Raw genomic sequence first — 25,301 nt, 5'->3', positions numbered from 1 at the left:
GCAGGCTTTCGACACATTCTTAAGACGGAAGACACATACGCGTACATATAATGAATGCTTGCAATACTTACAAATAATAATATCTGTATAAACAAATGTACATGCCTACATATATAACTATATGTTCCTTTTAAATATGTATGGTGGAGTATGTACATAGACCCTGGAGGACAAATTAGTATGTATGAACATACGAGAGACAGTCCCAAAGGATACAATGAACAAACACACATATATACACCAAGGCAAAACAGGTCAGTCCTTGAGTGGTATGCCAGTGTACATATGAGGGTACTTATATGAGTGGGAGGACGGAAATATATATGTAAGGGAGTGTGTGTGAGTCCATGGCTAGCTTGTTTGCAACGTCTCAGTGTCAATGTGCGGCAAAATCCAAATAAATGACTTGCTACGACAAATAATACCATACAGCAACAACAACAGTAAATTGTCCTCGAAGCAGCGGCAAATGTACTGTATTATGAAGGCGTGGTAAACGTGGGGGCGGTAAGGTGTAAGCGCTGAAGCTGGCGCAGATTAAAGCAACTTAGAGCGCAACAAAGGAAATTGGCGGCGAGTAGCAGCAACAGCAGAAATCAACTGCGAGCTGGAGTTATGGACGCACACACACGCACACATACACGCAGAGGAGGCGTATGTTTGGTGGAGGGGGGAAAGTGTCGCTTTTAAGGGCAAGCGAGACAGTCGAGACAGCGGCATATTTACGAGTTTCAAACGCAAAAGGCTAATGCTAACAAATTAGCTATTAAAAACAAACAAACAACAACAACTATAAAGACAAAACAGCTGGCGAATGGAAAATGGAATATTGTCTATACGTTACAATGGTAATATCGAGGAAGAGCGCGGCACAAGCGAGTGAGTGTTAAACTGAAATGTCTGCTTTCAAGGCAAAAAGTCAAAGTAAAACGATTCCAAGCCAAATGGCTGATGATGGCGAGTGAGCGTGAGTAGAAATAAAGTGAACTGCCGCAACCTAAACTAGCGCTAGTTCTCTACGTACGTGTGTTGATGCACAATTACAGTCCTAAACTTGGGAGACGGCACGCTTGCACAGCAAAATATTGGAATTTATGTCATAAAATTTGTTGCAACCTTTAAGCCATTCGAACGGTACGAGCGGCAAAGCCATGGCCAAAGCCGAAGCTAAAGCCAAAGTTTGCAATTTAGTAACGGACTAACCGTAGTTGAATCGTTATGCAACACCGGCAACCGTAACGCTATTTGTATGTACTGCGCTGTGCATGTTCATGCAATAAAGTAAAAGCCGCAAAGCCACATTCATCTTCTCGGCAGCTTAGGCTGATTTGACATTTTACCTTGATATCGAGTTATTACGTGCAAAACAGCGGCTAAGCAGCCGAACATGCCAAGGTGCTTAGTTAAGTGCAGCAGAAAACAGCCGGCATCAAAACAACAGCAACAGAAACAATTGTTTCGAACGAAGGACCATAATTACAAAGATAATTGATTAAAGCATGCAGTTGGTGGCACTCACATCGAAATTGTCTTAGCGCATTGATGAGTAATTTAAATTTGTGTTTTGTTCGAATATACGCTTTATTAATGCAGTAATTAAAGACTCCGTCAAATTTTAAAGCAATATTATAATTCGAAAATATATATTTACTGAGCAGCCATTCGATTGCCATTTATTTATTCTAAATCGAACGTAATACATGTATTCTTTCAATTCCATATACATTGCTAACTTTAGCTATTTGATTTATTCGGTATAAAGTTAAATTAAAGTTCAATGGGACAAAATATATTAGGCACCTTGGGGTTAGGGGATGTATAGATCAATTTATTCTTTCTGAATTTGTAATCACAAAGGTTGGATACTAAATTCATGTGTTGAAGTAACATTATATTGTAGAATGATATACAATGGAACTTCTCTAACTCGAATCACCATAATCCACAAAAAAAACTTAAAGTTAGAGAGATTTCGAGTTATAGAAATTTTATTTAAAAAATAAATTTTTCAAAAAGCTGTAATATATAGATTTATAAACAGTTTTAATCATTAACTTGTTAACATATGTATTCTGTAATTTTGTTTGTTGCAGTTTGCTTTCGTTTAGCTTTTGAAATTTGTATCCCATGCCTTTGTTACATGATTTATACAATCCATATGTGTAATTCAAAGTTTTTGTTCGCCTCCATACGATACAGAGCGACTCTTTTAAATAATCTGCCTCGATAGTAAAATTTTAAATTTTTAATTATGCCCTGGTCAAAAAGTTCGATTTATGGAAAGGAAATTAGTATGAAATTTGACTTCTATTGCCAATTCAAAAGTTCGAGTTATGGAGAATTTCGAGTTAGAGAAGTTTGTGTTATGGAAGGAAATTAATATGAAATTTGATTTCTTAACGCTATTGTCAATTCAAAAGTTCGAGTTATGGTATGGTATGTATATGTTACTCGACGAACCGAGATTGGATTATAATCATAATATGCCAGTAGATAATTTACTCACTTTTCTACTAGTGAAGTAGCATTGAGTTTTATATTGCAACCCATTTCGGTGCTTTATAGGAAATAATTTAGAATTGTCTTTTATAAGAAGTAGGAGTGGTGTGATTTTGCCTCTCCGATCTTTCCGGTGAAATTTTAATGAGTTAACTTTTAGTAGTTTTTGGCATAACTTTTATATGGTTGTGGGCATGGCAGCCATAACAATGTCAGCCTTGAAATCCAAGGTAGAATCACTCTTGCCGACAGGGGCTACTTTGGACTGAGTAGGAAATTGAAAATTAAAGTCCTCTCTGGACGAACAGGCAAACTCTTCACGTCTCACATCATTCCCGTCCTGATTTATGCTAACATCCGATGAGACGTTTCCTGGAAAATGTTGGACAACGTTCACAAGACATTTCTAGGCGAATTTTTCCCATTCATTCATTCAGTTCTTGCTCGAAGCCCTTATCCTCTATCATTTTTGGACCCTCAATTGTTCCCTCTTTAATTGGAATAATGGATCCCAGCATTTATCTTGATTCTCACAGGAAATCCAAAATAATGTAAATAGCACTGTTCAATTAATGGCGTAAAATGTATTATTAATTTATTAAGACGTCAGAAATGTTTATGTACCTTTCACCAAACGCTGGACGTGTTTAATACTATATAATTATATATTGTTAATGACGTTACACCAACTTGAATAAAACTTATCACAAAGTCCCTGTGAGAAAAATAGTTTTCAGCAGTGTAATATAGTACAATCAGCCCTAACTCAATATGAAAGCTATGAAACTGTATGGTTTCATTTGAAATCCTAGCATTTTTTAGATAATTCAGAATCCATTCGGAGCCATTTTAGAACCATCCAAGAAATTAGTGAATTTTTTATTGAAGCTCTATCGTAAAGAACTAGACACATCTCCGTTATACTAAAGATGTATTAATCACTTCGGATCATATTATTTTTTTGCAAATTATTATTATCCAATATTCTGCCCAAGTTTATAATATGTAACAAATATTCTGAAGATAACTAATGTCTAGGTAGAATTACAGTTATTGCATTTCAATTACATCTAAAATTTATCTTCCTTATATATATAGATTTTGCGTACTTGCTGTTGCCGAATTGTATTTTTTATGACATCCTCAGTTGCTACCACACAAAGCTTTGACATTTGGATGCACATCCGCGACACATTGAATGCGCATTCACCCCCAATATAACTGCCGAAATTTCCATTAAAAACGCACAAATAAAACTAATGTTTTTAGCATCAACTGAAGGTGACTTATAAAGATTTTGCGAAAGAATATTTATCTCCTGGCACTAAATCCTTTTGCTATTTTATTATCGCTGCTGACCTTACTTACCTAAGCAGTTAGTTTGCTTTGCCATTCCCTTTTTGACAAATGGCTTTTGAATCACAGCCGCGCATAGCACATTAGTCGTCGGGAAAGCCAGCTAAGCCAACGAGAGCTGAGATCTATCATTTTGTACATACAAAGCAACCCACCTAAATCCAACTACACTCCGCCGTAGTTCGAGTCGCATACGAAGTAGCAGCGTAAGCTTCTGTACAGATAGCAGAATATGTTTACGGAAAGGAAGATACGCTCTTATTTTCGTTGCAGCAGGAAACAGGTGCATTTGTCACACAAAAGTCGCGACATTCAAGATAATATTTCTTTAGTACGTGTATAATTTATGCGCGACATGCCTAGCTAAGCGAAGTTGGTGAGACGCTTCCTCCAGTATATATACACCGAAATTATAAAGCTGATGAAGCAAGCGGCAGTCAAGAATCACCCGATTGTCTACTCTCGGTGAAGCGACTGAGTGCCCCTTTAACCCACTCGCTCACCAGTAAACAGTTGTCTTATCGCTGTCAGCTCTTTGCAGCTCACAGTCTATAGCTGCGCTGTAGTTTTTCTTCCTTCGCCCAAACAGTGTCACTGTAATGTTACACAAATGCAAATTTTGGCTCTGTCACTTGATTATAATTCATTCTCTTGTTCTTTTGCAAATCATATTTTTATGACTTTGTAGTTGATTGTAGCTTTAATGAAACGTGTGGTACCTTAAATATAGAATCACAACAGTTTACTGTTGTTTTCCGTGCTCCATGAATATAGCTAAGAAGATTCATCAGTCAATCTTCTTAAAGTATCGAAATATTATTTAGTACAAATTATTACCTCGACTTGAAAATTAACTATACCTTTTTAAATCCCCATATGACGATTATGAGAAGGTCCGAAACTATAGTTAACTTTAGATTTTTAAAATATCTTAATCATACTAAGTCTTTGGAAATATGTTTTAAAATAATGTTTTCAGAAATATGGAAATATAATTCCTGATGCTTTTAATTATTTCAGATTTTATATTTTTTTATTTGTAATATATAAATAATTGCATAAATTTCAACTTATTTCATTAATTGAGTTCTTCGTTATGTTGTCGTTGACAGATGGGGTATACGTAATATTATAACGAGATTATATGATAATACGTATTCCTAGAACACCTGCCTCTAATACACACCGCCTGAAAATATATACCATTAAAATCAATTGGATTTAAATTGCTTTAAATTGTGTGTATATTTGAATAATTATTTTCATATTGCCGAAATTACACGGGCACTTCATTATCATTATAGATTTTGTTATAATCGTACTTTATCCTAACGGTACAAAGAAAGTTTTCTGTGTAATGTATACTGTTATAGCCTATTCACACAGGAGTTAATTGATTAATTAACCGGTCGATTAAAGCGCCGAGTTAGATTTACCATACAAAAGGAAAATCTTATTTCACTACATTAACTTTTAATCGAATACAAATCGAGTTGAAACTGTATTGCAACTCTGCGGGTTATTATCCACGCTATAAATTTGGTTGTTTTTATTGATAAAAGTTTTTAAAGTAATTCAACTCTACGGTCCTCGCTCGAAATATTGATAAAATAGCTGAAATCACCTAAAACCAACCAACTTCTTATGAACAGCAAAAAGAAAATATATAACATAATATATACAAATATATCGTTAAACGAATAGCCGGCTGTGCGAATGGCAAACACTGGTTCCTCAATTGTAATCTAAATGTTTCTGCTTTTAAAATTCAGAATGGAGTAACAAAATAACATTTATCTTGGCGATTTTAATGTGTTTTTAAAGAGGTAGCAACGATGTGTTTACCACTATATGCTCTCTTAAATATAATTTTAGACTACTCGTTATTCTTCGTTACTGATTAAAAGGAATTCTGTATGACGTAATTTGCTTGTGATCCGCAATTCTCATAACTTGTAACTCATATAAATTCATATTCCTTGTACGAGGGCTGCTATATATATTTCTGGCATGCAATCTGACATTTCCATTGGAAAGTTTGACATTTTTTAGCATAACATCACTCGTTTTGTCATTTATTCGTGAATTGTTTTATTTATAGGGAATTAAAAAAATCATCTCGGCCAAAAAATGAAATTAACTCGTGAACATTTTCGTGCGATCATTTTTCACAACTTTCGACGTGGATTATCGCTATGGCTATGAAGCACCATCCTATAGCACTGTGAAAAACTGGTACAACGAATTCAATCTTGGCCGACGCTCGCTCAAAGACGAATTCCGTGAAGGTCGTCCAAAAACTTCTCCCACCAGCATACATTCGATATTGCATGAACACCTGGCCGTAAAAAAGGTTTGTTCTCGTTGGATCCCGCACAATTTGACAATCGCTCAAAAAAAGTGCTTCGAAAATTGGCTTGAGCGCATGCAAAAGTGTATAAATCTTGATGGAGAATATTTTGAAAAACAATAAAACCATTTTCGTTGATAAATATTCCTATTTTCATTATCAGGCCAGAAATATATATAGCAGCCCTCGTACTACTGTGTCTAAAAAGTTTAATGCAAAAAATATTATATTTTTTGACAAATTTTTATTTATTAGTCCCGTTCTACCAATATACATACATACGTGTACATTTTGTTTACATCGCAGCATATTTTTATATTATCCCATATGCAGAGCTGATTTCATCAAATCAATATATTAATATTATTATATGTTTTGGTTAAGATTTATATGATTTAAGATATTTGATTAAATTGTCAAATAAATCAAAATTGTTTATATTGTAGCGGACACAAACAAACTTATTTGCTTATATACCTATTTAATATTAGTGTATATGGATATATGTGCACAAGAGATTATATGGGTATGTGTACAATGCTCGGGGTTATATCACGAGCACGCAATGCAAATACTTAAACGGTGAAAGACTTAAGATTCGTCACATTACTAATAATTTTAGACTGTCATATATTCAATAGATTTGATTTTAGTAACATTGTTATTTGAAAGCTTAATTAAGATTTACTAACTGCCTTTACTATCGTCTGGATTGCTTTTGAATTGTGTTCTTTAAATTCCAAGCAATCGCAAGTAATTTGTGAATTCTAGCGTTCGGTTGATATTAAATATTTAATATGTATAGCATTCAATTCCCATGGAATATTTAGAATCATAAATGAAGTTCTGACAGATTATTTTATTCTGATTTTATTTAACTGTTCAAAATATTTATATACATATATTAAAGTTTTGGCTACCGTTACTTGTGTATACCTACATCTATTTATTCATCACAAGTCAGAATTATTTGCAGTTCATCAGCAGCAACGACTATATATAGATAAACATTAGAGAGTATTATTGAAAAAAGGTACATATTTATTTCCCCGATAGAAGTTACTGAAGTACATAGTCAGAATATATATTCCAAAATATGAGCATATTTCTCCATATGCATAAATATACATTTCAATATACATACATACATAGATTGAATCGAACTAAGCACTTCATGTGGCGTGACACAAATGGCCAACGGCGGTTTGGCGACGATTATTTTGCCGGCGATTGTGTTTGTGATTACGATTATGTATATGTTTATTTGACGGTGGATTGTTATGCCAATGTGATGCTGCCGCAGGGCATAGCGACATGAATTGGAGGGGCAGAATTATTACAGTTCTTATAATTATACAGAAATATGGTCATAGACCGGGCCGGTCGGAAATTCGTATCACCAGGGCAACAGCGGTCTCAAAACCTTTCTAAATTCACATACACATTAGGTGTCTTCGTTTCGACCAGGGTTGGAGAGTTGCGAATCGAACAATGTAACTAATTCTTCAAACAAACTAGCTTTACAAGCTTTTAGATGTAGTTTATTTTTGTTAACAGAGCGCATCAAATGGCGAGACGAAGATAGCTTCTACTTCAAATTTCATGCTTCGGAGCAATCTACGTATTTCCTTTATACATACATATAATCATTTATTATACTGGCATATAATATATTTCTTTTTATAAAAATTAATATTTATTTGCTTTGCTTTTTATATGAAATCGATTTCAATTGTCATTTCATTCATTTTCATAATAGTTTAACATCGACTTATGACCTTTTATCGCATATTTTACCACATGGGTCTTATATACACATTTCAGCTTTTTGTTAGAACTGCGACGATGGACTAGCGCAAAGGCACAATAAATAAAGCGTAATAACGTGAAACTAATATTTCTTATCTAATTTAAGATACTCTCAAAATTTAATATTGCGAAATTTCCATAGATGCTATGTTATATATTTCTTAATAATGTTAAGAAACCAAAGCTGTGAGCGAGATGAACCTAAAATCGGTGTTGTATTCTATACTACTATTATAAATAGGAAAGATTTGTAGGTATGTTCGTAATGAATAAACTCAAAAACTACTGTGCCGATTTCAAAAATTATTTAACGATTGGAAAGCTACATTCACACCGATTACTTTCTAGAAATAGTTCCCAGGTGAGGGTATCAAAAGACTCCGTGATGGAGAATCTTCACCTGAAACTGAAAATCGTCTTGCAAATAATTCTCTTCGCATCGCAATCGCGTGGCAGCGAGTAAAGTAACAAGCGCTCGCTGCTGCTTGCTGAATAAAATTTAAAAACCTCCCAAGTTCGCGATTGAGAGTCGAGTAGGGAGCGTGTGCATCGGCTTGAAGAACAAAATATTAGAACAAGGTCGCACTAGGGCGTCGAACTCTGAGCGTTCCCAACGCCTTCATAATCAGAGAGAAAGACAACGAACACCCAAGGCTAGAGGTCGTAATCAAGTTTTAGCTCATTGCAAATAAAATATAATTTTAAGTTCGAATTTTCCTCAATTTACCTGTTTAAAATGAACTCACGCAAGAAAGTATAAGTGTGTAAGTGTGTAAAAAACTTATTGCTTTTGAAATGTATGTATGTTTAAACCCTTGCGAAGCCGTAGCGCTAGCAGACCGCTTTTATAAAATGGTAAGAAAAAGTATGTAAATATCATTTAAGCTTGATGAAAATGAATATTGAGAATTATTTTACAAGGGTTTATTTAATGCGTTAGCTATAACAGTGTGGCCACCTAAACGTTTTTAAAGATTTATTTCGAAAATCAGTTTTTCTTAATAATGATGCCACCTGCTTATTTTTCAAATTAAAAACAATATTATAACCTAAACATTAGTATTTTCTTAAAAAAATATGAATCATATAGGGTCTGCTCAATCTCCAAATTAATTACCATAGATTCCTATTAATATTTATAAATTAACCTTAATATATAATTTTTCTTGCATTAAATTTGAGTGTACTATCAGAAATTTAATTTCTGCTCCAAAATCACTGAAAACCAATCGAAACCGCTGAGTGTTCACTATTTGGTTGATAAACAAATAAATATGATTAATTCTGGAAAAAAATATCACTGAAAATAAGATTGAGTACCAGCATGCAGTGCACCATGAGCACCAGCGGCTGGTGAGCATAGGGCAATGTTAATTTACAATGCGAGGCACGTCAGCGACAGCAACACAAACCAACACCACTTCGTTGCAGTTGTAAATATGAGCACTACCACTAAGCATACAAGAAGAGCCGGAGTGGCTTTAGCGCCAAGAGACAACTTCTGGGGCAGTGGCAATGGCAAGCCACGTGCCACAAATATCATCTAACACGCCTGCGCATGCATCCACAAACAAAACTCGTTGTCTAAGCGCTTGTGCTTCTAGCGGCGTTCCCTTTGCAGTCACGATTGTGGATGAAGATACCGAATCACAATGACAACGAATGGGTGTAAGCCAGCAATGATAAATTCTCTGATAAAACTGAATATGAAGTAAAACAATGAAATCGTTTCCAAAAATGTGTGGGTTTATGTTTTTACTAATCTAAATCTTAAGCACTTGTAGGTAGGAAGGTAGTGTAGGTTTAAAGTCGTATTACTTGCAAACTTAAACCCACAATTTTATTAAACTGTGACGTTATTTGTCGAGATGCTGCTGAGACTAATGCATTTGATTGTTACATTCACATAGGAATACAATGTATTACTTTGCACTTGACAATTTAGATTTTTAAGGTCAGTCAGATAGTCTGTAAATAATCTGAAGTTTGCCTTTTTTATAAACGATGATGAGATCACTTCTGCGTATGTTAAGTTCTATATTGTATATGTAGGTACTGGTCAATCGAGCAATGAAAGTTGTGAGTTAGGAACTATGCTGTTATTGATCGGTCCTGCAGTGTGCTCTATTAAATAAAAGAGCAGAGAGTATATATTAAGGGTATATATTAAAATATTTTGGGAAATATTTAACATATGGCAAAAAGTCCAACTCCAAAAAAAGAATTGCCTCATTGAAAACCACACGTCTAAAAGCGCCCGTTATTACATCGTATGAGGCTATAGTATAGTTATATTTTTAAAAGTACGATTACAACGATATGAGGTATATATGGATTATTTATTGAATTCGGATTTAACCGAACATTAAATATTTTCAAAAATCTTAGACATTCAAGGAGTGTGAAATATATTGAAGACAAAACTTTAATTAAATCAAGGTATGGTACAATATATAGAGATCTGAGGGAGTTATCAAGCGATTTCGTTTATTTTTAGAACTTATGTAATTTTGGTAGAATATTTCAACCGAAGGAGTGGTTCCAGATATTAGGAGTACAATTAATGTTTTGTTTCGTTGTCTTAATTATCGTTCGATTTATATAATGATCTTACATAACAAGTATGCGTAGTTGTAGCTCACCTTATATTTATATTTCTACTATATACATATACCATTCATATACTTCTTTCCAAATCGATCAATTAGCTTGCTTTAAACGGGTATATTAACAATTGTGATATATATTTTGCACAATACTGTATTCATCTTCGGTTGTACTACATTCAAACGCATTTAAATCACACACTCTCCTATAAATATAAACAATTATTTTCGTACATATATTTATGCATGTGTGAGCCAAACACATGGCATATGTAATGCCTGTAAATTGCCTAGTGACTTTGTTATCATTGCGTTCAATTACCGAAATACAGACAAAAATTAACGCCATTGACGCGCTGCATGCACCATTTGCCATCCACCAGCACGGCAAGGGCCACAGTGTCAAATGCATATATGTATAGTCAAGCATTGATTTTAATGCCCCAAATATCATCATAAAATCGAATTATCAATAAGTTGTTGGTGGTGTTTTTGTTGCTGTTCACCGAGCAGCTTCACGTTGATTTCATTCAATTGGCGGTTATTGTTTATAACTGTAATATTACTGCCATTCAATCGATAGGCGCGCCAAATGCATGTGTGTAGGCGGCTGTTACTTGGTATATATATATGAATGATGTGTATGAGTGTTCAATGTTGAAATGTATTCTGTATGAGCACATTGACGCATTTACGCGCCTGAAAAGTGTGGCAGAAGCCAACAGTTTAAACGCTCGAATTGATGCAAAATATCTATTGACTTCTATTTGTGTTTGTGTGGGCGTGTGGGCATGCTTTCACGAACTTGTTGTGGACCTGAATTTTAATAACTCAGAAATAACGTTTAATCGCACTTTTGTCATGTTAATTATAATGTAAACACTTTGACAAGCTTTGCTCGCATTTAGACGGCATTCGAGTTTACATACATATGTGTGCGTACGGATGCCGTATTGAAATATGAGCATAAACGATGCAGGCAATTTATCGGTGAAAACCAATTTAGATGCATGCATATTTAAAATGCCGTTGTTTTACAAATGGCTGGTAAATATTTGCATAAATGAAATTGAGTTCTGTCGCGTTGGCACTCTAAATGTGGGTTAATGTTTAAAAATTTATAGTTTTCAATAGGCAAACCTAAATTTTGAATATATTACGATTAAAATACGTTATATAGGTAAATGACGCTGGCGCTTGCACCGCTTGTAGGTGCTTAGTTGAGATCGTTTCCAATTTGGAGTAAGTACGTGGACGATATCTGACAAATATTTATAAGGAACTAATAGTCGTATGCTCACTCCAAATGGTTTTATGACACGATTTTTTTGACAGAAACACAGTTAAATATTTGTATTTGTCTACCAAGAGGGACCGCCACCTGGTTTTCAACCTAAAAAAATTGTCTTTAATCTTGCTCTTTGTCTTCTGATGTTATCTCTACTACTCAGATTACATTATAATGACATTATAAGATACAAATCCCTTCATTAATAAGATACAAATTAACACGTTTTGAATGAATGTTAGAATGTTTACCATTTTTGAGTTTCACAAATCCTTTATGGATTTTGTAAGGCTTCTCAATAATGCTACCCAGGTTTATTTACGTTTGAAAAAAAGTGTCGAAGGTAATCAAGAAGGTGTGGGACTGGAAAGCTTGACAATGTCTTACCTTTTTCAACTAATATAGATCCATTAGCAAATTAAGATTGACTGATCGGTTTCACACTGTACTGGATACTTCTCCGTCTAACTTGATGAAATACTATCGGATGTCTTCAATTACTCAACCTCATTGTTTTCGAAATCTCTCTTTCAATTCTCACAGAGCCACAGTCAATTAGTAATCATTTCATTTCCCATTCCATTATTGGCAATTGTGAAATATTACTTTGTTAAGAATCCAAACAGTCGAACAGTCCAACAGTTTTGAACATTGGATGACACCATATTCGATTCCATTGTAGTAATACCAAAGTTTTTGGTGTATCTAAATACTTCAAAAATAATTTGGAATTGAATTAATTTAGTACCGTATTCATTGAATTGATTTTTAAATACTTAAACGATTATCTGCCGCTATTTTGTATTATTTTAGAAAAACACACCAGCTGGCTTCCGAGGCAATGTAAATTTAGTATTTTGCGCACTAAAATAACACACTCATTAGAAAAGGCAAAACAGGATAACTGCACGATGCAATTAAAAGGGAGTTTTGTGGCAAAGCCACTGCATGAATGCAAGTGACGCCTGCCAAGACGTTACCACAGGCTGACAGCCCGCCACGAGTGGAGACTGGGCACTGGGTGGTTGTGCAGTTGGCAGTTGCCAAGGCAGTAGGCTCTCTTGTGCTCGTTAAGAGGCAGGCAGCCGTGGAAAATGCCTTGCAGCCTGTAGAAAAATACCGGCTTTGTGGCAGCGTGTGTGAATTCGCTGAAGTAGACAGTAAGAAGAAACCGCCGCCAGTGCTCATATTCCATTTAAACAAAAAGTCAAGCGAATGTTGTTGGCTGCGGCGCCAGCTTGGCGGATGGCGTTGTCGGCACAGGGTAAGGGGCTGTGTAAAATGAGTTGGCAGCTGAGGCAACGAGTCGTATGAGTGATTTGCTGTGCGTTAAATGTTGTGGCAACGTTGTGCAGCGAAGTTGAGTTTTGTTATGCGGCAGCTTGTGTGCCACACTTCCAACGTCCGCACCTGCGCCGGCGCATGAATGTGACTCGTGTAGCGTTAAATTGCATTTCAATTTTAATCGCATAAACTGAAAGCGTTCTGCGGAATGTGCAAAAGGCTGGGCGTGAACGACAGCAGCAGCCGGGGTGGAGCGGCGAGCAACTTTAATTTCCGCTTGTCAAAGAATTTTACGACGCGTCGAGAGCGCCGCACTACAGCATTCATTTGATGAATTCTACCATCTATATACCATTATATGCACATATGTATATATGTAAATGTGTGTTGTTGTGTAAATTTGTGCAACACTGTATGCATGCGAATGCCAGCTGCTGCGTACATTGTGAGTGTGAATTGGGAATTGCGGATTTTTACGCATCACTTTTCCACTCGTGAATGCCGGCAAACACTCAGCCATAAACCGATGTGCGAGTATGTTCGCATCTGCTGTAGCTCGCGTTTAAATGGACGTGACACACACACATGGTGCCAATAGGCGTACACAAATGCTCGCTAGTCCGAGCGACCAGCGCTTCATGCATTTAAGCCGCTTCAAACGAGTGGGCAGTGTACGACTTTCATGCAACGGAACATATATGGCTGCTGCCTGTTAAACTCACTATAAAGCATCACTTAAGAGGTGCGTTTGCTGGCTAGCTACTGGCTACTGGCTGCTCGCTTCTCGGTGCTGGCTGTCGGCTGGTCGTTAGTTGCTGCTGATTCGCTTGTAACATTTGTCCGCTCTCGGACAGGCCTGACAGCCGGCGCATCTGTGAAGGACATTTACACGTTGTAATCGTACTCACACGCGCCACTCGTTCACACACATACAGCGACCGAAAGGCGCACATGCTGGAGCACATGTGACGTTACTCTGTTAATCTCCTTGTAGACAGGACAGTGGGACAATTCATATGCTATACGTTTGTATGAGGTAAATATATATTATGGTTTTCAAATAGACTTATCGAATTTATTTATAAACTTACTCAAGGCAAGCGCATTTATAAATAGTTATAAAATATAATAGCTCTAAACTGGTACGGTGTTATTCTTCTAGTCAAATTTAAAGCTGTAGAATGGCTCATTAAAAATGGTGTCAACATCTTGAAATAACAAAATAAATAGATAAGAAAATAAAGGTAAAGATCTGAATTTGAAAGATAATGCTTTAACTCAACTTCTGGGCTTCAGAAGTTCGCAGTAGATGATCACAAGTAGTGAAAGTTCAAAACGCAAAAACCTGTTCATGGTTTTGCTTTGTGATTCATATAAGATGAACTGTCAACCCCGAAATTCCAAACCTGTTTGTGAAATGCTTCATTATGATTGCCTTACTCTTCCAACTTTTACCAATGAACAGAGTAAAGTGACCATTAAGAACCTTGAGTTGCTAAACACACGATGAAAGAAACATAACGATGGCTTAATATAGAAAAGGCGTATCTACACTTTTCGTTACTTTTCAGGAGAAGGAAAAAACTGAATAAAACCTTAAAAACTTAAGATGCAAAAAACATTTCTATTGCAATTTTTATTCAAAACAGGTAACAAATTCAATTGTGGTATAATTTTGTTATTATTTTTAATTTCTTTGAAGTTATTTGACATATGGCTTTATGTTATTATTTTTCTTGAAAATAAATTTAAGTTAGGGCTTTTTGACGTAAGTTAAAATTAGGACAAACTTATATAATAATTCATGTTTGAAGTAAAATAAATAAATAATTAAAACTAAAATATATATTTCAAGGCAGATGTTATTATACTGAGAACAAATTAGGTTTTATAAGGTAAATTATCATAAAAATTGTGGCAATCTGCTGGAAGAAATTTTTTTTAATCTTGCAAATGGTCCCACTTTTTTTTAGATATGGCTATTTTCTCTTTATAAAGACAATCGGGGGACACATTTTCAATCGGAAACCTTGATCTCTGTGGGAGTAACTGATATTCATCTGTTACATTTGTTTTAAAATAAATTGATCCTGACGAGTCATACGCCAAGGCTCGAAGCATGCTTACTGTATGATCTCCAATGCCCCTGCCTGTAATTTAAGAAAAGCTTAAGTATATAAGCGATGCATCACATTCCATTTGCGTATGACCACTTATTAAAAACTTCTGTTCAATTGTTATTTCGCTTTCCTTATTTAACTGCCTGCACATCCATACAGAATACTGCACATAGTCCGGATTCAGCATTTTTGATATCGTTTTGCTTTTCTGCACCCATTTTTCCGATTTCTTCTCTATGTTTTTCGTATAGCTCATCGGAAACATTATTAGCTTTATGTAATACGCATAAATTGCACTGACCTTTTCTTGGCTTAAAAATAGAATAATTTAATTCCTTTATTAATTGCGTAAATATTGGGTACGACAATTTTAGGCGTCCATTTTCTTTTTCGGATTCACACTCGTTGACATAAAGCTTGTAAATCTCCTGATGAGGAAAAATCCGATTCGAAGTAAAACTTTTTGCTATCTTTTCGACAATAGTGTGACTCCATTTTTGGCAACTCCTCTAGTAATTTTTTTAGAAAGTCACGTCGGTTTTTGTTGCGCTGACCTATAACTGATGATAGCTTAGCATTTTTTTTACACAAAATAGTGATGAACATGGCTCTCCTAATTGCCTAGAAGGTTTTTGACAAAGTTCTTCTTTTGATATACCCAAATATTCCACGCCTTCCATTCTTTTTCTTTTATTGACATTTTGTTTCCATTCGGATTTGTTAGCAGTATTTTTCCTTTTTGGAACATCATCTGAATCAGAATTTTCTTCTGCACAATTCATGTTATTAAAACTTTCAATCAAAAAACTGTTTCCAACACAAAAACGTTAATTGAACTGACACAAAAAACAAAAACGTACCGACGAACGCAACGTAGCACAAAAAATATGCTTGTGCTAGACAAACTCGGGGAAATCCCGTTTTCTTTTAAAGTAAATACAAAAGCAAAACAATAAGAATAAGAATAGATACAAAATGTAGTGCAATTTCTTTTGTGGCTTTGATTGTATGTCTATTTTAAATTCAACTTTAAATGACTTAGGGCTTTTTTCTTTAAAAAAATTTCGAATGAGTTAGGGCTTTTTTTTATTTGACTATAAATCCGTTATTTACGATCATAGCCCACTAATTTTTTAAGGGGAGGAGTATTTGACAGTGGTCTACCAGAATACATTAAAAATTAAGATTATCTATCAATATAACAGCCATAAGAAATCGAGTAAGCTTATGTTGATCATGAAAAAGTTGCGCTAACCCTCAGATAAACTTAATGAGAATTCATAAAAAATGAATTTTATTCGAACAGTAAAACTATGTAGATATATCCTATAATATGGCATAACCACAGGGCTCCTTAAATAGTTATTGTGGTACCAAAGAAAGGATGGAACAAATATAGAGAGTCTCCCACAGGAGACTATTATATGAAAACCTGAGTATTCGGTTCTCAGTTAATATTCAATTTACTATAATGCCAACTATATTTCTTGTCTTCTTTACCATATTAATTTGAATATAACCATAAAGAAGTGCCGCAGGCAATGTATGATCCAAATCACTGTACAATATATCTGTGGCGTATGATTACCTTTTTATCTTCTATGCGTTGAGCGGCTGACAGCGGCTGAAGTAGCGTGTCAGAATAATGTACATGTGCATTAATGCGCACAAAATTGTGGCAGCCGGCGTCTACTGTAACTGCAGCTCACTTTTCCAGCCTTTCCTTCCGCCTTTTTAATTCGCACACACCCAAACACATATGCCAGTGTAGTAAGTCTCACCGTGTGGGAATGCAACTGTGTTGTACAACTGATGAATCTCGGCCTCCAACTCAACGCAATTCAATGTAGTGCCTTTCACCCAAAATAACAATATTGTGTGTAGCGCATATGTAGAATCGCAGCCGCATCGTTCACTGTGCTAAAATGTTACTCATACGCCACGTCAACACAAATGCTATGAAATTGCGGCGAAATTCGAGCTAACACGAATCCATTCATTCACATATTCATTTATTGCACTCGCACAGCTACACACATATTTTGTAATTTCACACAAACACACACTTAGGTACATACATATGTATGTCTATATCGCTGTGCATTTGTGTTTATACGAATTATGCGCAAATTTGCTGAAATTAAATCCACTTTAATTGTTTTCGCATAGATGCACGGTTGCGCCTGGCTGCCTGCCTGATGCCTCGCGGCAATTTTTAATGCTTGTCATTGTTATCTCACATGCGTATGCGAAGTTTTAATAAATCAAAGTTCGTGCTTTATTTGTCACACAACATCAATCAAGCAACAACCTGCGCCCTTTTCACCAAATACAAATACAAACGCTTACAGTCACACTCACACTTAAATAAACACGTGTGTGAGTGTGTAATTATTCGAAATCTGTGCATGAAAATCACTTTGACTTTGATGTAATGCATAATTTAAGCTTCATTAGGTTGCCAGTCAACGTAGTCGGCACAGTCATTACTCACGCCAACTGCGTTCCGACAGCGCCTTCGTTTCGCTCATTCGCACCCACCATTGCGCACTCACTCTCATCGGCGCCGCCGCTAGTGGCACATCCTTATTATGCGTGTCTGTCGGCGCTTTGTTGCGTTTCAGTTGATCTTTGGCTTCTTCGTCGTTTTCAATAATTGACCGTGAGTATTTATTTGCTTTGATCTTCTCGTAACTAACAGCATCCGACCTTCCGCCTCATCGTTCGCAGCCATTTTGTGTCCCTTGGACTAATTTGTAAACATTAGGCGACATTGTGAGCAGCTGCTTTTAAATTAGTTACCTCGGTTGTGTTGAAACTTGCTTGAGGGGGTGGGGGTTTAGTATTTTGATATGCTTTGTATTTAGGCTTTGCGCGGAAGACTGTGTCTATTATTTCAATTACCAATTATGGCGACAAGGAAAAACTTATAAGTATATGCCAATTACGAAAAACAGCCGAGCTTTTATGAACAATATAACTTCGTTTTAATATAAAAGAACATACTAGGCGTGCTGACAAGTTTCTGTGAGAAGCAGTCACTGGAATGGAGACCATATGTTTTGTGGTTAGACTCACCCTGCCAAAATACTTGTAAACATTTCACTGCTTTCCTTTAATTAGTTCAAGGCTTACCCACAAGATTTAGTATTTCATAGAAAACTGGTGAAAAAGTTTTTCGTACTAAATTTTTGATGAGCAATGCTGCTGGTTCTAAAAAGCCGCTTGTTGAATGATATTCGAACTCTGTGATAGCAGAAACATACATATATTCGTTATAGGTTGCTGAATTAGGTACACGCTATATAAAAACCGAAGTCAATGATGATATACCAAAGAGGAAGTTTCGGAAACTTAGTAATAATTAATTGATGTGGCCGTAAATTGACGTTGAATAAAGCTGATCTGTTAAAGGAACATGTTTAACGTATATTTTATGAATATTTTGATAATATGACCACGACAGCAAAATTGATCGCTCTCGCTTACTATCATATACAATAAATACGAGATTTATCAAATAAATTAATTTTCCAGTCATCGACTGATGCCTGAAGCGAACGGTTGTGTTTGGTGCTATTAGTGAGTTTCTTTTGCTCTTTCACTCCCTCTCTCTGAACTATATTTAAAGTGTCATATTTTTCATTTAAAACACGTGTTATAGAGTGCTAATATATAATCACTGTTTACTACAAGAAATATGCCCCAAGGGGGACACTCTCTTGGTGATAACAGGTTTGCCCTGTTATCATCAAGTCCCAAACCAAAAAGAAAAAAAAAACCCAATCATTTCCCATTAACGATTTCCCAAATCTCCCTCCAACAACAAAAGACAATCCGAAATACCTAGTGTTAAGTGCAGCGGAGAGAAAACAGACTGCCTACCTCGCAACATTGCAAACGACCACAACACGTGCGGGATGGGATAGATACCGAGAGCTGAAGAGGGAAGCGAGACGCATTTGCAGACAAAAAAAGAAAGAGGCCGAAATGCGTGAGTACGAAGAGCTTGAGAAGCTGGCAGACAGAGGGAATGCTCGAAAATTTTATGAAAAAATGAAGCGACTTAACGAAGGTTTCAAGACCGGAGCATCCTCATGTAGAGACCAAGGTGGTAATCTGGTAACCGATGTCCAGGGCATACTGGGATTATGGAGGGAACACTTCTCCGACCTGCTGAATGGCAGTGAGAGTACAACACCAGGAGATGGCGAACCCGATCCCCCAATCGATGACGATGGAACAGATGTTCCATTACCCGACCATGAAGAAATTCGAATAGCAATTACCCGCTTGAAGAACAACAAAGCAGCGGGGGCCGATAGATTACCGGCAGAACTATTCAAATACGGCGGCGAAGAACTGATAAGGTGCATGCATCAGCTTCTTTGCAGAATATGGTCGGAAGAAAGCATGCCTGACGATTGGAATCTCAGTGTGCTCTGCCCAATCCATAAAAAGGGAGACCCCACAATCTGCGCCAATTACCGTGGGATCAGCCTCCTAAATATCGCATACAAGGTTCTATCGAGCGTATTGTGTGAAAGACTAAAGCCCACCGTCAACAAACTGATTGGACCTTATCAGTGTGGCTTTAGACCTGGAAAATCGACAACTGACCAGATATTCACCATGCGCCAAATCTTGGAAAAGACCCGAGAAAAGAGGATCGACACACACCACCTTTTTGTCGATTTTAAAGCTGCTTTCGATAGCACGAAAAGGAGTTGCCTTTACGCCGCGATGTCTGAATTTGGTATCCCCGCAAAACTAATACGGCTGTGTAAATTGACGTTGAGCAACACCAAAAGCTCCGTCATGATTGGGAAGGACCTCTCCGAGCCGTTCGATACCAAACGAGGTTTCAGACAAGGTGACTCACTATCGTGCGACTTCTTTAACCTGATGCTGGAAAAAATTATAAGAGCTGCAGAGCTAAATAGAGAAGGTACAATCTTCTACAAGAGTGTACAGCTCCTGGCGTACGCCGATGATATTGATATCATCGGAAGCAACAACCGCGCCGTTTGTTCTGTTTTTTCCCGCATGGATAAGGAGGCGAAGCGAATGGGTCTGGAGGTGAATGAGGACAAGACGAAATATCTCCTGTCATCAAACAAACAGTCGGCGCATTCGCGTCTTGTCTCCCACGTCACTGTTGACAGTCATAACTTCGAAGTCGTAGACAATTTCATATACCTGGGAACCAGCATCAACAACACGAACAATGTCAGCCTCGAAATCCAGCGCAGAATAACTCTTGCCAACAGGTGCTACTTTGGACTGAGTAGGCAATTGATCAGTAAAGTCCTCTCTCGACGAACCAAAATCAAGCTCTACAAGTCACTTATCATTCCCGTCCTGCTTTACGGTGCAGAAGCTTGGACGATGTCAACATCAGATGAGACGACACTAGGAGTTTTCGAGAGGAAAATTTTGCGCAAGATTTATGGTCCTCAGAACATTGGCAACGGCGAATACCGCAGACGATGGAACGATGAGCTGTACGAGTTATACGACGACATTGACATAGTTCAGCGAATAAAAAGACAGCGGCTACGCTGGCTAGGTCATGTTGTCCGAATGGACGAAAACACTCCAGCCCTGAAAGTGTTCGATGCAGTACCCGCCGGAGGAAGCCGAGGAAGGGGAAGGCTTTTTCTTATATAGAACTTTCTAATATTTTAAATTCATTCACTACACCAATTATTATTTTGGGAGATTTTAACGCATGGAGTCCACTTTGGGGATCCTTGACTGTGAATAAAAGGGGTGAAATCATTGAAGATATAATTCTTTCACATGACCTTATCGTTTTGAATGATGGGCTCCCAACACACTTCTCTACACATGGCACTTTTACCCATCCAGACATTATCCTAGCCTCATCCCTTATAGCACCAAAACTTTCTTCACATACAATAGATGATCTTCACAATAGCGATCACTTTCCAATAGTCACTTCCCTCTCCATTCCTAAATCTTACAATATCAAACCAAGGTCTAAATTTTTGACTGATAAGGCTGACTGTACAAAGTTCTGTAATATTTCAACATATTTATCTAATACTAGGCGCCCTTGTGAAAATGTAAATGCTGAAGCATTTGCCATTAAAACAATTATTCGATCTGCAGCTCATTTTGCCATACCCTCTAATAACACCAAAATGTTCTCAACAAAGCTGCCTTATTGGACAAATATACTTTCAACTCTTAGAAACAAGAAAAAATATGTGTGGAAAAAATTTAAACTTAACAGAACTGACCCTAATCTGATTGAATATAAAAAGGCTAACGCGATTTTTAGAAAGGAGTTAAAATTGGCTAAAAGGCAATCATTAGAAGAGTTAACAGCCAACATAAACCCAACTTCGAATCCTAAAAAAAATATGGTCAGACATAAAAATGCTAACAGGGGGTCCTCACAAAAATTTAATATATCCCATATTAACACACAATTTGGACCTGTTTATATGTCTCAAGAAATCGCAGAAAAATTTGCAGAAACGTGGTCATCATACTCTTCCGATCCAAATTTCCCCCCTAACTTTAACTCATTGAAAGCTCAAAGCGAGAATGAAACATATACTAACCCAACACCTTCATCAAAAGCGCTTCAAATTGAAGCTGATATTACGCTTAATGAATTCGAAACTACAATCTCAACGCTAAGAGGAAAAACCCCTGGTTCTGATAAAATATCGTATCCCATCCTAAAAAATATCCCATACTCCCTTAAATATAGACTTGTCATACTATATAATAAAATACTAAACTCTGGTGTATACCCTCAACAATGGAAGATTTCCACAATCATTCCCGTTCCTAAACCCAATAAACCAAGTTCCTACATTGAGAATTACCGACCAATTTCCCTTTTACCTTGTATATCTAAGACTTTAGAAAAAAATCATCTCTACCCGACTAATGTGGTTCGCTAAAGCAAATGGACTCATAAGCCAGCACCAATTCGGATTTCAAAAAGGGTTGGGAGTTATAGACCCCCTACTACATTTCGAACATTTCGTATCCACAAACTTGGCAACCCGTAACCACGCTTCGGTACTTAGCCTAGATTTCAAGAAAGCGTTTGATAGAGTCGGAGCTCACATGGTACTCAGTGAACTTAAGCGATGGAAAATTGGCATCAAAATGTTTAACGTTGTAAAATCGTTTTTATATAATCGAAAATTTACCGTATGTGTCAATAAATGCACTTCACAAGTTTTTAAATTATACAATGGTATACCTCAAGGTTCACCGCTCTCCGTTACGCTTTTCATAATAGCATTTAATAAAGTCAGCACCATTATAAGTTCCAACCCTCGAACGCATCACTTTATTTACGCAGACGATGTTGTGGTTTTTACAAAAATTAAAGATCTGAATCAAGTTAAACGTATATTTCTAAAGATACTAAATGATATCAATAAATGGTCCGAAATATCCGGCGCGAAGATATCATTAAACAAAAGCTCCACATTTCATATTTGTAGAAAACACAACTGCTCCTTCCCTATTCTATCAATGTCTAATATCCAAATCCCACATACCCAAAGTTTAAAAATACTAGGTATTATATTTGATAAAACTCTTTCTTATAAAGAACATTGTAAATATATCCGACCAAACTTATTTCTTAGACTAAATATCATTAAATTTTTATCATCGAAACATTGTTTATGTCACACAAACACGCTCATTAATGTCACAAGAGCCTTAATATTATCAAAAATTGACTATGGACTTGCTATTTACGGACACAGTGCCAAAACCAATATCAAACTCTTAAAAGCACCTTATCATGCAGCAGCTAGAAGGAGTATACGTGCTTTCCCAACATCACCGATCAAAGCAATTTTAGCAGAATCCGGATTACCAGATATATCCCAGAGAATCTCATATAACACTATGTTGCTCATCCCAAAGTTGCTTCTGTGTCGAAATGAGTTAATACTTAAGGACGTAAATAGCGCTATCCAAAGTTCACGCACGTACCACAAACCTTCAACCATCGTACGCTGTCTCATGACTTCTAAACAAATAGGATTATTTACGTACCCTTCATTGATTCAATCACCATTAACTCCACCATCGCTGACATTATCGTCGTGCCGCATTAACGACATACAACAGCACCAGAAGAATTCCACCAGCAACACCGAATATATACAACTATATAATTAAAGTATAGGACCATATAGCGATGAGTGGGATTTTATTTTTACAGACGGATCTAAAAGTGATACCTCTACCACGTTTGCTGTGACAAATAAGGTCGGTGCCACAATAGCTGCCTTTGTTTTGCCATCGTACTGCTCAATATTCACAGCTGAAACAGCTGCCATAGTAGAAGCTGTACTCTTTGCTTTGAATAGTGGAAATAAAACCTTTATCTGCAGTGATAGTAAATCCGCCATAGATGCCATTTTCAACCAATTAAACGATTGCCCTATGGTCACTAAAATTCGAAACCTCATAAACAAATGTAATAACAAAATCAAAATTATGTGGGTTCCTGGACACGTTGGAATCAAAGGAAATGAAATGGCCGACATACGTGCAAAAGCAGCTAGCAAAGAACCACTACATACATCAGCTTATTTTACCATGACAGATATTAAGCAGTATGTCAAACAACACATCAACGACTGTTTTCAAAACGATTGGATAAGCTACAACCATCATTACAAACTTGCAAATCCATTAGGGAAAACACCACATTATTCAAATAACAACACGTGCAAGAATATAAAAACATTTATTCGCATCAGGATTGGACATACACTTGCCACACATGGACACCTTTTGAATGGTACAAACAAACCTAATTGCCCTTTATGTGGCTTTGGAGATTTCACAATAAACCATATCCTCGACAGATGCTCACCTCTACAACAGCACAGAGTTCTGATTTTTGGCAACATGAAACCCTCGGACTTACTTAATCGTACAGACGACAATAACGTTAACCTTTCTGTAAAATTCTTAAAGTCTAGCAAGTTAAATATTTAAATTTTAAGTAATCGTATATAAAATTCTTAACACACTATTAACTATTTGAATTGTAATCGTATTAATTTTATACCTTAGATTTATGATTATTCAAGCCGAAGGCCTTGGCAGCCAGTGCTTTGTATATATAAGTGGAGTAATTATTTATAATTATTTCTCTTCTAAATAAAAAAAAAAAAAAAAAAAATTAATTTTCTTTAAGATTTAAGTGAAATTTTACTGAAGAGGAAAAAACACAGAGAGAGACCTTGATATCAGTTGGCGACGCCAGTTATTAACTTAATTATAAGCTATAGCTTACTTAAAAGGCCTCTCTCTGCTTCTTACATTGACCTCTGAGGTGCAATTTTTACTTTTTGACATTAATTAATCGTTTTAAATAAAGTAAATTGTAGTCATATTCAATACACTTACTTTTATATTAACTTACCAGTTGGGGTATCAAAGAGAATACAATTTACAATATAGTGTACAAAAGTCTAATCGCTCTTAAGTATTTTTCAACGGTATTGAACCACATCTTAAAGAATTTCAAGTTAATAAGGAGCGGCCTTCGGGTATGATGTGCAACTTGTACATGTATTCATCTCTCCTATTATCTTTTAACAAATGAAATTTGAATATTAAGAAAAAATTGTAAGCTAAAACATATATTAAATAGAAATTGAAGTTGATTCTTGTCTGCAACCACCTTCCCTTATATTTATATTTCCTTAAAATACCTAACAACCTAGGCATAGAACCTCCGTGCGCTATACTTGTACAAAGCAATCGTCTTCTGGAATGTAATGAACTGCAAGACGACAAGTTGACTGCCCCTAAATAAAGGCGAACCTCAAGACATAACAACAATTATGTGAATTTGTCTGCGCCTTCATCGCTCACAACTGCGTCCAGTCCACCATCCACAAGACAGGCCAATAATTGCGCTCATAATGAAATGACAAGATATTAAAAAACTGCGCTTCCTTTAG

The sequence above is a fragment of the Zeugodacus cucurbitae genome, chromosome 6 (assembly GCF_028554725.1).
Source record: "Zeugodacus cucurbitae isolate PBARC_wt_2022May chromosome 6, idZeuCucr1.2, whole genome shotgun sequence".
Taxonomy (NCBI): Eukaryota; Metazoa; Arthropoda; class Insecta; order Diptera; family Tephritidae; genus Zeugodacus; species Zeugodacus cucurbitae.
Note: the sequence above shows the minus strand (reverse complement) of the source record.